Source organism: Anopheles funestus (assembly GCF_943734845.2).
Source record: "Anopheles funestus chromosome X unlocalized genomic scaffold, idAnoFuneDA-416_04 X_unloc_133, whole genome shotgun sequence".
In the NCBI taxonomy this organism is placed as follows: domain Eukaryota; kingdom Metazoa; phylum Arthropoda; class Insecta; order Diptera; family Culicidae; genus Anopheles; species Anopheles funestus.
Window position 1 is genome coordinate 15,149 of NW_026045076.1, and position 14,852 is coordinate 30,000.

The 14,852-nt window shown below is 47.4% G+C and overlaps 1 non-coding gene across 1 annotated transcript in view; it reads left to right on the forward strand.

Annotated features, from left to right (window-relative positions):
- The first annotated feature begins 14,790 nt into the window (after positions 1-14,790).
- The window catches only part of LOC125772884 (5.8S ribosomal RNA), a 158-nt gene continuing 96 nt past the window's right edge, over positions 14,791-14,852 (forward strand). Inside the window, exon 1 of the ribosomal RNA XR_007419727.1 lies at positions 14,791-14,852. This exon is cut by the window's right edge and continues 96 nt beyond it. This is a non-coding gene — a ribosomal RNA (5.8S ribosomal RNA).

Genomic DNA, 14,852 nt, shown 5'->3' on the forward strand with positions numbered 1-14,852 from the left:
GCCATAGGAAACCTTCCTAGGCTAGGTGCACGCAAGTGAGTATGGATCGATCAGTAGAAAGATGGGAAGCCCAAGGAAACCTTCCTAGGCTAGGTGCACGCAAGTGAGTATGGATCGATCAGTAGAAAGATGGGAAGCCCAAGGAAACCTTCCTAGGCTAGGTGCACGCAAGTGAGTATGGATCGATCAGTAGAAAGATGGGAAGCCATAGGAAACCTTCCTAGGCTAGGTGCACGCAAGTGAGTATGGATCGATCAGTAGAAAGATGGGAAGCCCAAGGAAACCTTCCTAGGCTAGGTGCACGCAAGTGAGTATGGATCGATCAGTAGAAAGATGGGAAGCCATAGGAAACCTTCCTAGGCTAGGTGCACGCAAGTGAGTATGGATCGATAAGTAGAAAGATGGGAAGCCCAAGGAAACCTTCCTAGGCTAGGTGCACGCAAGTGAGTATGGATCGATCAGTAGAAAGATGGGAAGCCATAGGAAACCTTCCTAGGCTAGGTGCACGCAAGTGAGTATGGATCGATCAGTAGAAAGATGGGAAGCCCAAGGAAACCTTCCTAGGCTAGGTGCACGCAAGTGAGTATGGATCGATCAGTAGAAAGATGGGAAGCCATAGGAAACCTTCCTAGGCTAGGTGCACGCAAGTGAGTATGGATCGATCAGTAGAAAGATGGGAAGCCATAGGAAACCTTCCTAGGCTAGGTGCACGCAAGTGAGTATGGATCGATCAGTAGAAAGTGGGAAGCCCAGTACCAAATGCCCTAGTGAAGACCGTAAACGAATATCATGAACCGATAAGGAGCACCAAATGCCCTAGTGAAGACCGTAAACGAATATCATGAACCGATAAGGAGCACCAAATGCCCTAGTGAAGACCGTAAACGAATATCATGAACCGATAAGGAGCACCAAATGCCCTAGTGAAGACCGTAAACGAATATCATGAACCGATAAGGAGCACCAAATGCCCTAGTGAAGACCGTAAACGAATATCATGAACCGAGAAGTAGCACCAAATGCCCTAGTGAAGACCGTAAACGAATATCATGAACCGAGAAGGAGCACCAAATGCCCTAGTGAAGACCGTAAACGAATATCATGAACCGATAAGGAGCACCAAATGCCCTAGTGAAGACCGTAAACGAATATCATGAACCGATAAGGAGCACCAAATGCCCTAGTGAAGACCGTAAACGAATATCATGAACCGAGAAGTAGCAACGAATGCCTGAAAAAGTACCAAGTCCACGGTATAGAGTAACGAGAGTTAACCGCCGTGATGTATGCAATGAGGGCAGCCATTGCATGGGTTCTGGACTTGGTTCGCGAATAACTTTTTTGCTAGACATCGGACAAAGTTGACGTGCAAGAACGAAATGTAGCATTTGATGCCACCTATCCAAAACTTTTTCAAGATTGAAGATCCGATCGATACAGCCTGAGTTATAGGCAAAAGTTGGTGCAAAATTGAGCATTTTTAATGGTGAAAAATCGGTACTCCTCGAATAGCTCCTGTTGGAAGCATCGGACCACATGGTCGTGGAGGAACATATTGTAGCGTGCGGTGTCAAGTATCGACACCCAAAACCGCATGTCCGATGGACGGAAAATGACCAAGTTATAGTGAAAACTTGGTTGCACCAAATTCCCGAAGAAGTGCAACGAGAAGGTGAATGCGCAGGTTGTTCGTCGAATAGCTCCGGCCACAGACATGGTAGCGATTAGTGGTGCATGGAAGAAATCTAGCCACAAGTGCCATCTACCCATGGCCAGAAGAAAGTGTGGCCATATCTTGGATACCGGCGGAGCTATGGGGCAAATATGGGCCAAAAATGGTGCAAGTTGGACCAAAAATCCGAAAAAGTACCTAGGTAAATGCGCAGGTTGTTCGTCGAATAGCTCCGGCCACAGACATGGTAGCGATTAGTGGTGCATGGAAGAAATCTAGCCACAAGTGCCATCTACCCATGGCCAGAAGAAAGTGTGGCCATATCTTGGATACCGGCGGAGCTATGGGGCAAATATGGGCCAACAATGGTGCCAGGTGGACCAAAAATCCGAAAAAGTACCTAGGTAATTGCGATGGTTGTTCGTCGAATAGCTCCGGCCACAGACATGGTAGCGATTAGTGGTGCATGGAAGAAATCTAGCCACAAGTGCCATCTACCCATGGCCAGAAGAAAGTGTGGCCATATCTTGGATACCGGCGGAGCTATGGGGCAAATATGGGCCAAAAATGGTGCAAGTTGGACCAAAAATCCGACCAAGTGCGCGAGGCGCTTTCGTGAATAGCTCCGGCCACAGACATGGTAGCGATTAGTGGTGCATGGAAGAAATCTAGCCACAAGTGCCATCTACCCATGGCCAGAAGAAAGTGTGGCCATATCTTGGATACCGGCGGAGCTATGGGGCAAATATGGGCCAAAAATGGTGCAAGTTGGACCAAAAATCCGAAAAAGTACCTAGGTAAATGCGATGGTTGTTCGTCGAATAGCTCCGGCCAGAGACATGGCAGCGATTAGTGGTGCATGGAAGAAATCTAGCCACAAGTGCCATCTACCCATGGCCAGAAGAAAGTGTGGCCATATCTTGGATACCGGCGGAGCTATGGGGCAAATATGGGCCAAAAATGGTGCAAGTTGGACCAAAAATCCGACCAAGTGCGCGAGGCGCTTTCGTGAATAGCTCCGGCCACAGACATGGTAGCGATTAGTGGTGCATGGAAGAAATCTAGCCACAAGTGCCATCTACCCATGGCCAGAAGAAAGTGTGGCCATATCTTGGATACCGGCGGAGCTATGGGGCAAATATGGGCCAAAAATGGTGCAAGTTGGACCAAAAATCCGACCAAGTGCGCGAGGCGCTTTCGTGAATAGCTCCGGCCACAGACATGGTAGCGATTAGTGGTGCATGGAAGAAATCTAGCCACAAGTGCCATCTACCCATGGCCAGAAGAAAGTGTGGCCATATCTTGGATACCGGCGGAGCTATGGGGCAAATATGGGCCAACAATGGTGCCAGGTGGACCAAAAATCCGAAAAAGTACCTAGGTAATTGCGATGGTTGTTCGTCGAATAGCTCCGGCCACAGACATGGTAGCGATTAGTGGTGCATGGAAGAAATCTAGCCACAAGTGCCATCTACCCATGGCCAGAAGAAAGTGTGGCCATATCTTGGATACCGGCGGAGCTATGGGGCAAATATGGGCCAAAAATGGTGCAAGTTGGACCAAAAATCCGACCAAGTGCGCGAGGCGCTTTCGTGAATAGCTCCGGCCAGAGACATGGTAGCGATTAGTGGTGCATGGAAGAAATCTAGCCACAAGTGCCATCTACCCATGGCCAGAAGAAAGTGTGGCCATATCTTGGATACCGGCGGAGCTATGGGGCAAATACGGGCCAACAATGGTGCCAGGTGGACCAAAAATCCGACCAAGTGCGCGAGGCGCTTTCGTGAATAGCTCCGGCCACAGACATGGTAGCGATTAGTGGTGCATGGAAGAAATCTAGCCACAAGTGCCATCTACCCATGGCCAGAAGAAAGTGTGGCCATATCTTGGATACCGGCGGAGCTATGGGGCAAATATGGGCCAAAAATGGTGCAAGTTGGACCAAAAATCCGACCAAGTGCGCGAGGCGCTTTCGTGAATAGCTCCGGCCAGAGACATGGTAGCGATTAGTAGTGCATGGAAGAAATCTAGCCACAAGTGCCATCTACCCATGGCCAGAAGAAAGTGTGGCCATATCTTGGATACCGGCGGAGCTATGGGGCAAATACGGGCCAACAATGGTGCCAGGTGGACCAAAAATCCGACCAAGTGCGCGAGGCGCTTTCGTGAATAGCTCCGGCCACAGACATGGTAGCGATTAGTGGTGCATGGAAGAAATCTAGCCACAAGTGCCATCTACCCATAGCCAGAAGAAAGTGTGGCCATATCTTGGATACCGGCGGAGCTATGGGGCAAATATGGGCCAAAAATGGTGCAAGTTGGACCAAAAATCCGAAAAAGTACCTAGGTAAATGCGATGGTTGTTCGTCGAATAGCTCCGGCCAGAGACATGGCAGCGATTAGTGGTGCATGGAAGAAATCTAGCCACAAGTGCCATCTACCCATGGCCAGAAGAAAGTGTGGCCATATCTTGGATACCGGCGGAGCTATGGGGCAAATATGGGCCAAAAATGGTGCAAGTTGGACCAAAAATCCGACCAAGTGCGCGAGGCGCTTTCGTGAATAGCTCCGGCCACAGACATGGTAGCGATTAGTGGTGCATGGAAGAAATCTAGCCACAAGTGCCATCTACCCATGGCCAGAAGAAAGTGTGGCCATATCTTGGATACCGGCGGAGCTATGGGGCAAATATGGGCCAAAAATGGGTAAAATTGTACGGTCCAAAGCCAAGGGTAAATTTTTTTATTCCTCTAATAACTTCTAGCACAGACATTGAATCGGTTGGTGATGTATGGATGAAATGTAGCAAACAGTTGGAACTACCCATAAAATCTTAAAGATTGACGATCCAATGTATAGAACCGGAGTAATGTGCGATACTTGGTGAAAAATCGAGTGAAAAATTAGCTATAAACTGTTTTTGGCCCATAACTCGAATACTAGACATCGGAAGGGGGGGTCGTAGAACGATTTTTTGTTGCCCTATCGATTCCCTATCGAACGAGCAAAAGTTGTTTTTTTGACCAAAAAGGACCCCTACTCTAGTAAAATTGGCCTGATTTTACTAGTCCCCGGTACCCGTACAGGCAAAATGAGCAAAATGCTCAAGTATGAATGGTTTTTGGCCCATAACTCGAATACTAGACGTCGCAGGGGGGTGTCATGGAACAATTTTTGGTAGCCCTTGAAATTATCTATCGAATGACATATACTTGATTTTTGGCCAAAAAGTTCCCTAGACTAGTAAAAATCGCATCATTTTACTAGAGTCGGGTACCCTGGACGAAAAACCGCTATAATTGCGGTTTTTGGCTAATAACTCGAATACTAGACGTCGCAGGGGGGTGTCGTGGAACAATTTTTGGTAGCCCTTGAAATTATCTATCGAATGACATATACTTGATTTTTGGCCAAAAAGTTCCCTAGACTAGTAAAAATCGCATCATTTTACTAGAGTCGGGTACCCTGGACGAAAAACCGCTTAAGTTGCGGTTTTTGGCTAATAACTCGAATACTAGACGTCGCAGGGGGGTGTCGTGGAACAATTTTTGGTAGCCCTTGAAATTATCTATCGAATGACATATACTTGATTTTTTGACCAAAAAGTTCCTAGACTAGTAAAAATCGCATCATTTTACTAGAGTCGGGTACCCTGTACGAAAAACCGCTATAGTTGCGGTTTTTGGCCAATAACTCGAATACTAGACGTCGGAGGGGGGTGCCGTAGAACAATTTTTTGTAGCCCTTGAAATTACCTTTCGAATGATATATAGTGGTTTTTTGGTCAAACAGTGACCCCGAGACTAGTAACCCTCCATACACAAAACCGCCTAAAAAGTTTTGGTTTTGCAAAATTTTGAAAAGTGCGTCAAAAAAATTTTTTCAAAAAGTACCAAATCGTGATCAGAACTCACTATAGACCATAAAAAGTGAAATCCGATGGTCATTTGCAACACTTGGTCAATCGAGAAAAATTTCACTTTTTTACTAGAGTCGGGTACCCTGAACGAAAAATCGCTCAAGTGATGGTTTTTGGCCAATAACTCGAATACTAGACGTCGGAGGGGGGTGCCGTAGAACAATTTTTTGTAGCCCTTGAAATTACCTTTCGAATGATATATAGTGGTTTTTTGGTCAAACAGTGACCCCGAGACTAGTAACCCTCCATACACAAAACCGCCTACAAAAACTTTGTTTTGAAAAATTTTGAAAAGTTCAAAAAAATTTTTTTTTCAAAAACTACTAAAACGTGATAAGAACTTACTATAGACCATAAAAAGTGATATCCGATGATAATTTGCAAAAGTTGGTAACTAGTAAAAAATTTCACTTTTTTACTAGAGTCGGTGCAACGAGAAAAAAAAAGTCCGTGATGGAGAAAAATGGCACGTTTTCCACGCCTGTACGCTTTCGTTTACTATATAGGGGGTAGGTGAGCCAGAAGCATGATTTTGACTGAGTATGTATCTTTATGAATTGGACCCTTCTAAATCGATTGAGACTACCCCCAGGACGATCGGACGACTGCTTCTGGCTCAAAATGTGGTTTTTAGATTTTGATCGTCAATTATGCGAGAAAAAATCGATTAGAAGTAAAGATACGAAATGCTTGGTCTAAGTTGGGAAACGACTTCGGATATTTGTTGGACGTTGTCGTAGAAGGTCCGAGGACCAAGGAAAAGTGATTTCCAAGTGGATTTATGCACTATTAGTCGATGGTAAGATGTGAAATTAGTAGAACTTACCATACAGTTTGCGAAGTTGAAGCAATCGGTTGGTGAATATGGTACTGTCTGTCCAATTTGGTGGTTCGGAATGAGTGAAACGATGTTGATGATGGATAGACGTTCCGATTGCCCCCGATCGGGGAACATATAGTGGTCTTTAAGGTCCAAGTACCTATGTTTTGGTAAGCAGAACTGAGAGTTAAAGGATGAAAGTCGGCCATTCCTAATATCATCCTATCGGTGGTTCGCGAGTTGTTTGAGGACCGGAGCAGCTCGCGATGAAACGGTCCTAGGGTATTGGTTATCCATCCAAGGAAGAGTAAATGCGATCCTAGATGTGTGTCGTTGGCCGTTCTACCGGTATCGCCTATCGATGAGATATCGACGGGCATGCCTTACTCGAAAGTTGAATTCTAGGATCGATGGTCAAACAGACCTATGAGCGATAAACCAAACTGAACACGTATTGATGTCGGCTTTTCCTATCATTTGATGCCGCAGGTTGTTTAGGGACCGGAGCAACTTGCGGCCGAGACGGTCCCCGGGGGTTTCGTTCTCCAAGGAGTGGAAACTATTAAGCAAGAGTTGTAGCAAGATACGATCCTCTGATGTGTCGTTGGCCGTTCATGCGGTATCGCCTGTCGATGAGATATCGATGGGCATGCCTTACTCTACCGACCTTCTAATTGAGAGTATTAATCAGGGATCGATGGTCAAACAAGACCAATGAGCGATAAACCAAACTGAACACGTATTGATGTCGGCTTTTCCTATCATTTGATGCCGCAGGTTGTTTAGGGACCGGAGCAGCTTGCGGCCGAGACGGTCCCCGGGGGTTTCTTTCTCCAAGGAGAAGAAACGATTAAGCAAAAGTTGTAGCAAGATACGATCCTCTGATGTGTCGTTGGCCGTTCAAGCGGTATCGCCTGTCGATGAGATATCGATGGGCATGCCTTACTCTCCCGACTGGATTACTGAGAGTTTAATCAGGGATCGATGGTCAAACAGACCAATGAGCGATAAACCAAACTGAACACGTATTGATGTCGGCATTTCCTATCATTTGTCGCAGGTTGTTTAGGGACCGGAGCAGCTTGCGACCGAGACGGTCCCCGGGGGTTTCTTTCTCTAAGGAGTGGAAACGATTAAGCAAAAGTCGTAGCAATAATCGATCACCTGATGTGTCGTTGGCCGTTCTTGCGGTATCGCCTGTCGATGAGATATCGATGGGCATGCCTTACTCTCCTGACTGTTTAATTGAGAGTTATAATCAGGGATCGATGGTCAAAAAGACCTATGAGCGATAAACCAAACTGAACACGTGTTGATGTCGGCATTTCCTATCATATGTCGCAGGTTGTTTAGGGACCGGAGCAGCTTGCGACCGAGACGGTCCCTTCCCGAAAGATGGTGAACCGAGTCGTCTGGCGTAAAAACCGGACGACTCGAAAGGGCTTGACCCTTTCAAGTGAGCGATAATCACATTCTACGCTCAGTTCGACAGCTACAAGGCAATCACTCGCTATGTTCAGAGCTAATACATGCAACATGCCGGCATTGTTTCCACCGACGCATGGATTCAAGACTGGTGCACTTATTAGTTAAACCGTTCGCCTCCGGGTGTTTCGAGTTCAAGTCTGGATGAGGATTGTTCTTGCTGGTAATAGCTTGAGCCCCTGAATAAGGGGTCGAAGCGTACATCTTGAGACCATGTACAACATATTACCAAATCGGCACCATGGGTTCGGGTGCAAGTGATGTAACCGTGAAAGATGTTGAGCAGCCCAACATCGGTTTACACACGCATAATAGGAAGGCAGCGCTGTCGACTGGTCAGTCGTGTAAGAAGTGTGCATTATCGATCACAAATATATTGGTGATCTGTAGGTTGCGCATACACCATGCCCGGTGTAAAGTGCCGTGGTCCCCCCCGGGGGGCTGCATCAAACCGTTCGCCACGCGAACTACCCAATGGAACGAACTCTATGCATTTAATAAGAAGAAGAGATGATAATGAAACACGGTCGATTTAAGAGTTGAAAACGTTGAAATACCTATAAGCAAGTCTTAAGTTGGTGGTGACCGTTACGCCCCAACAAATTGGTGCCTTACCCTACACCAAAGAGCCATTCAACATGGTTCAAGTGAGCGATAATCACGCTCTACGCTCAGTATGACAGCTGCAAGGCAATCACTCGCTAAGTTCAGAGCTAATACATGCAACACGCCGGCATTGTTTCCACCGACGCATGGATTCAAGACTGGTGCACTTATTAGTTAAACCGTTCGCCTCCGGGTGTTTCGAGTTCAAGTCTGGATGAGGATTGTTCTTGCTGGTAATAGCTTGAGCCCCTGAATAAGGGGCCGAAGCGTACATCTTGAGTAAATGTACAACATATTACCAAATCGGCACCGTGGGTTCTGGTGCAAGTGATGTAACCGTGAAAGATGTTGAGCAGCCCAACATCGGTTTACACACGCATAATAGGAAGGCAGCGCTGTCGACTGGTCAGTCGTGTAAGAAGTGTGCATTATCGATCTCCAATATATGAGCTCAGTATGACAGCCCAATTGGTAATCCTCGGGACCTCCAGAAAGGAAGCTGGATGAGGATTACCAAATCGAAAGTTGATAAGTGTAGTGGTACCACTTAGTCAACTTGTATCCCGAAAGATGGTGAACCGAGTCGTCTGGCGTAAAAACCGGACGACTCGAAAGGGCTTGACCCTTTCAAGTGAGCGATAATCACGCTCTACGCTCAGTTCGACAGCTGCAAGGCAATCACTCGCTAAGTTCAGAGCTAATACATGCAACATGCCGGCATTGTTTCCACCGACGCATGGATTCAAGACTGGTGCACTTATTAGTTAAACCGTTCGCCTCCGGGTGTTTCGAGTTAAAGTCTGGATGAGGATTGATCTTGCTGGTAATAGCTTGAGCCCTTAAGGGGTCGAAGCGTACATCTTGAGACCATGTACAACATATTACCAAATCGGCACCATGGGTTCGGGTGCAAGTGATGTAACCGTGAAAGATGTTGAGCAGCCCAACATCGGTTTACACACGCATAATAGGAAGGCAGCGCTGTCGACTGGTCAGTCGTGTAAGAAGTGTGCATTATCGATCACAAATATATTGGTGATCTGTAGGTTGCGCATACACCATGCCCGGTGTAAAGTGCCGTGGTCCCCCCCGGGGGGCTGCATCAAACCGTTCGCCACGCGAACTACCCAATGGAACGAACTCTATGCATTTAATAAGAAGAAGAGATGATAATGAAACACGGTCGATTTAAGAGTTGAAAACGTTGAAATACCTATAAGCAAGTCTTAAGTTGGTGGTGACCGTTACGCCCCAACAAATTGGTGCCTTACCCTACACCAAAGAGCCATTCAACATGGTTCAAGTGAGCGATAATCACGCTCTACGCTCAGTATGACAGCTGCAAGGCAATCACTCGCTAAGTTCAGAGCTAATACATGCAACACGCCGGCATTGTTTCCACCGACGCATGGATTCAAGACTGGTGCACTTATTAGTTAAACCGTTCGCCTGCGGGTGTTTCGAGTTCAAGTCTGGATGAGGATTGTTCTTGCTGGTAATAGCTTGAGCCCCTGAATAAGGGGCCGAAGCGTACATCTTGAGAGTAAATGTACAACATATTACCAAATCGGCACCGTGGGTTCTGGTGCAAGTGATGTAACCATGAAAGATGTTGAGCAGCCCAACATCGGTTTACACACGCATAAGGGGTTTATTGTTATCTGTAGGTTGCGCATACACCATACCCGGTGTAAAGTGCCGTGGTCCCCCAGGGGGCTGCATCAAAACGTTCGCCATGCGAACTACCCAATGGAACGAACTCGATGTATTGAAAGAGATGAACAATTAATAGCGAGAATAGGGGCCCGGAAGCAATTCCGCGGCCCTACGGTCGATTCAAGAGTTGAAACGTTGTACAATCGTGGATAGCACCTAGTGCTAATATGGTGAGAGATAATGTGTGAGGAAATTTAGTTTCCTAAAGTTTAGTTAGTGGTTTCCGTTGTGCCCTAACAAACTTAAAGTTGGTGGTGACCGTTACACCCCAACAAATTGGTGCCTTACCCAACACCAAAGAGCCATTCCATATGGTTCTAGAGAGAGAGAGTTGTGTGGAAATTTATTTCCCACTAAGCGAGTGTGTGTCTGTAGTGGAACGAATTCTGGTTGATCCTACCAGTAATATACGCTTGTCTCAAAGGTTAAGCCATGCATGTCTAAGTACAAACATAAATGAATGTGAAACCGCATAAGGCTCAGTATAACAGCTATAATTCACAAGATCATCCTACCACTAGTTACTTGGATAACTGTGGAAAATCCAGAGCTAATACATGCAACATGCCGGGACTGTTGCCCTCGCGGGTAGCTGAACTGGTGCACTTATTAGTTAAACCAATCGCCTCCGGGCGGCTTGAGTTGAAGTCTGGATAAGGACGCAGATCGTATGGTCGCTTGTCGACTGACGACAGATCTTTCAAATGTCTGCCCTATCAACTATTGATGGTAGTGTAGAGGACTACCATGGTTGCGACGGGTAACGGGGAATCAGGGTTCGATTCCGGAGAGGGAGCCTGAGAAATGGCTACCACATCCAAGGAAGGCAGCAGGCGCGTAAATTACCCAATCCCAGTACGGGGAGGTAGTGACGAGAAATAACAATATGGACCTCTCTAACGATGGTCCATAATTGGAATGAGTTGAGTATAAATCCTTCAACAAGGATCAAGTGGAGGGCAAGTCTGGTGCCAGCAGCCGCGGTAATTCCAGCTCCACTAGCGTATATTAAAGTTGTTGCGGTTAAAACGTTCGAAGTTGATTGCCCGTCCAGACACGTGACCGCCACGGGCGCCCGGTTACACGCCGGGGCCGTTCGTGCGCGCGCTCACGGCTGCGACTCACAATGGTGTACTTGGGCGTTACTCTGTGAACGAGTACCGTGCTACCGGTTAACTCCGGCACGGGCTCCTCATGGTGCTCAAGATACTCACATTTACCTTGAACAAATTAGAGTGCTCAAAGCAGGCTAAGACAAAGCGTCCGGCCCCCCCGTGGGGTTGGCGTTGGCCGAGAATAATCTTGCATGGAATAATGGAATATGACCTCGGTTTATACGATTTCGTTGGTTTGTCAGAAACCTAGAGGTAATGATTAACAGAAGTAGTTGGGGGCATTGGTATTACGGCGCGAGAGGTGAAATTCGTAGACCGTCGTAGGACCAACTGAAGCGAAAGCGTTTGCCATGGATGCTTTCTTTAATCAAGAACGAAAGTTAGAGGATCGAAGGCGATTAGATACCGCCCTAGTTCTAACCGTAAACGATGCCAATTAGCAATTGGGAGACGCTACCCCTATTCGGTGCTCTCAGTCGCTTCCGGGAAACCAAAATCGGGTTCCGGGGGAAGTATGGTTGCAAAGTTGAAACTTAAAGGAATTGACGGAAGGGCACCACAAGAAGTGGAGCTTGCGGCTTAATTTGACTCAACACGGGAAAATTTACCAGGTCCAAACTTATCGAGGTAAGACAGATTGATAGCTCTTTCTCAAATTTAAGGGTAGTGGTGCATGGCCGTTCTTAGTTCGTGGAATGATTTGTCTGGTTAATTCCGATAACGAACGTGACTCAAACATGCTAACTAGAACGCTGTCAGCAGTGCGCCTCCGGGCGCACCTGACGTTACAGCCGGGCGGCGCCTTCACGGGCGGTCGTCGGCTACGTTTGCCCTGCTTAGCGGGACAACTTGTGTTTAGCAAGCTGAGAATGAGCGATAACAGGTCCGTGATGCCCTTAGATGTTCTGGGCTGCACGCGTGCTACAATGTGGGTCGCAGCGTGTTCTCGCCAATAGGCGCCCCCATTCCGAGAGGAACGGGAAATCACTAAAATGCCCATCTAGTCGGGATTGGGGACTGCAACGGTCCCCATGAACCTGGAATTTCTAGTAAGCACTAGTCATTAGCTAGTGCTGATTACGTCCCTGCCCTTTGTACACACCGCCCGTCGCTACTACCGATGGATTATTTAGTGAGGTTTCTGGAGGCTTACCTTCCGCGGTTCCTTCGTGAGCTGCAGCTGGCATGGCTGAAGTTGACCGAACTTGATGATTTAGAGGAAGTAAAAGTCGTAACAAGGTTTCCGTAGGTGAACCTGCGGAAGGATCATTACTGATGATCGTCCGCGAGTGACCAACCATGGGCTGCCTTCGGTGTAGCTCGGTCGCTCGCTTGCTATGTGTCAGAATTTGTTGAAAGCCAACTCGTTCGTTGTACACTTTGATGGGTGACCATCACTGTGTCTCCGTGCCGAGCTAGATCTCCCCTAGCCGTAAGGCACTTGAACGCCCCTTCGACGACGAGTTGCATGTGTGTGGTATGTGTCAGAATCTGGTGAAGCTTTCTGCATGTGATGTGCCTTGTGTGGATCCGTGGCCATTGCATTGTGTCTGGTGCTTAGATACCCAGACACTTAGAACGCTTGCGCGGAAAGCAAACTCGATCGTTGTACACTTTGATGGGTGACCATCACTGTGTCTCCGTGCCGTGCTAGATCCCCCCTAGCCGTAAGGCACTTTGAACGCCCCTTCGACGACGAGTTACAAGAGTGTGGTATGTGTCAGAATCTGGTGAAGCTTTCTGCATGTGATGTGCCTTGTGTGGATCCGTGGCCATTGCATTGTGTCTGGTGTGTAGGTACCCAGACACTTAGAACGCTTGCGCGGAAAGCAAACTCGATCGTTGTACACTTTGATGGGCAACCATCACTGTGTCTCCGTGCCGTGCTAGATCTCCCCTAGCCGTAAGGCACTTTGAACGCCCCTTCGACGACGAGTTACAAGAGTGTGGTATGTGTCATAATCTGGTGAAGCTTTCTGCATGTGATGTGCCTTGTGTGGATCCGTGGCCATTGCATTGTGTCTGGTGTGTAGGTACCCAGACACTTAAGCAAACTCGATCGTTGTACACTGTGATGGGCGAGCATCACTGTGTCTCCGTGCCGTGTAAGAGCTCCCCTGGCCATCAGGCACTTGAAAGGTCCTTCGACGACGAGTTACAATAGTGGTGTGTTAGATACGTCAGGTGATGGTATCTACTGTTGTGCAATACGTATCCGGCCACGGCACGGAACGAACGGGAACTGTGGTGCAGACATACAAAGAGTTAAGCCTATTAGTCATTAACTCTAAGGACGGGGCCATGGGGCGGTACGCAAAGGATACGGATGAGCGAGTATGCAGGCCCAATACTCAATAGCTCGATCCGATCCAAGCACATGAGTTGACTGCGGCGCCAGGTTAACCAATGTGCTAGATTCTATTTGGCCAGTAGAATCTTGTGTCTTATGCGATTTGATACCAAGACACCAGAACGAAAGTTAGTTGAAGAGTTATTAAACTCTTATGAAGTATGGTTGTGCAATCACAACTTATGACTTTAACCTATAAAGTGGATATGGACTTGCAATTATAACATGGAATCTCTACACACCCCATGAGCTCGATCCAATCCACGCACACGAGTTGCCTGAGTAGCGACAGGTATACCGATGTGCAATACGTATCCGGCCACGGCACGGAACGAACGGGAACTGTGGTGCAGACATACAAAGAGTTAAGCCTACTAGTCATTAACTCTAAGGACGGGGCCATGGGGCGGTACGCAAAGGATACGGATGAGCGAGTATGCAGGCCCAATACTCAATAGCTCGATCCGATCCAAGCACATGAGTTGACTGCGGCGCCAGGTTAACCAATGTGCTAGATTCTATTTGGCCAGTAGAATCTTGTGTCTTACGCGATTTGATACCAAGACACCAGAACGAAAGTTAGTTGAAGAGTGATTAAACTCTTATGAAGAATGGTTGTGCAATCACAACTTATGACTTTAACCTATAAAGTGGATATGGACTATCAATTATAACATGGGGCACACACCATGTTCTCGATCCAATCCACGCACACGAGTTGCCTGAGTAGCGACAGGTATACCGATGTGCAATACGTATCCGGCCATAGGCACGGAACGAACAGGAACTGTGGTGCAGACATACAAGGGCCATGGGGCGGTACGCAAAGGATACGGATGAGCGAGTATGCAGGCCCAATACTCAATAGCTCGATCCGATCCAAGCACATGAGTTGACTGCGGCGCCAGGTTAACCGATGTGCTAAGAGAGTTGTTCCTGGGCCTTCAAAGTGACTTCAAAACTATCTTAGCGAATGGTGGCCATGGGCGTAGACATGAGCCACAAGTCACAAGGCCTGGGACTATTGGGTAATAAAGACAACTTAGTCAGAAAGTTAGTCTTTGGACGTACCACCGGGATTGTGTTACATTGGGAACCTTACTATAAAACCCTAGGCAGGGGATCACTCGGCTCATGGATCGATGAAGACCGCAGCTAAATGCGCGTCA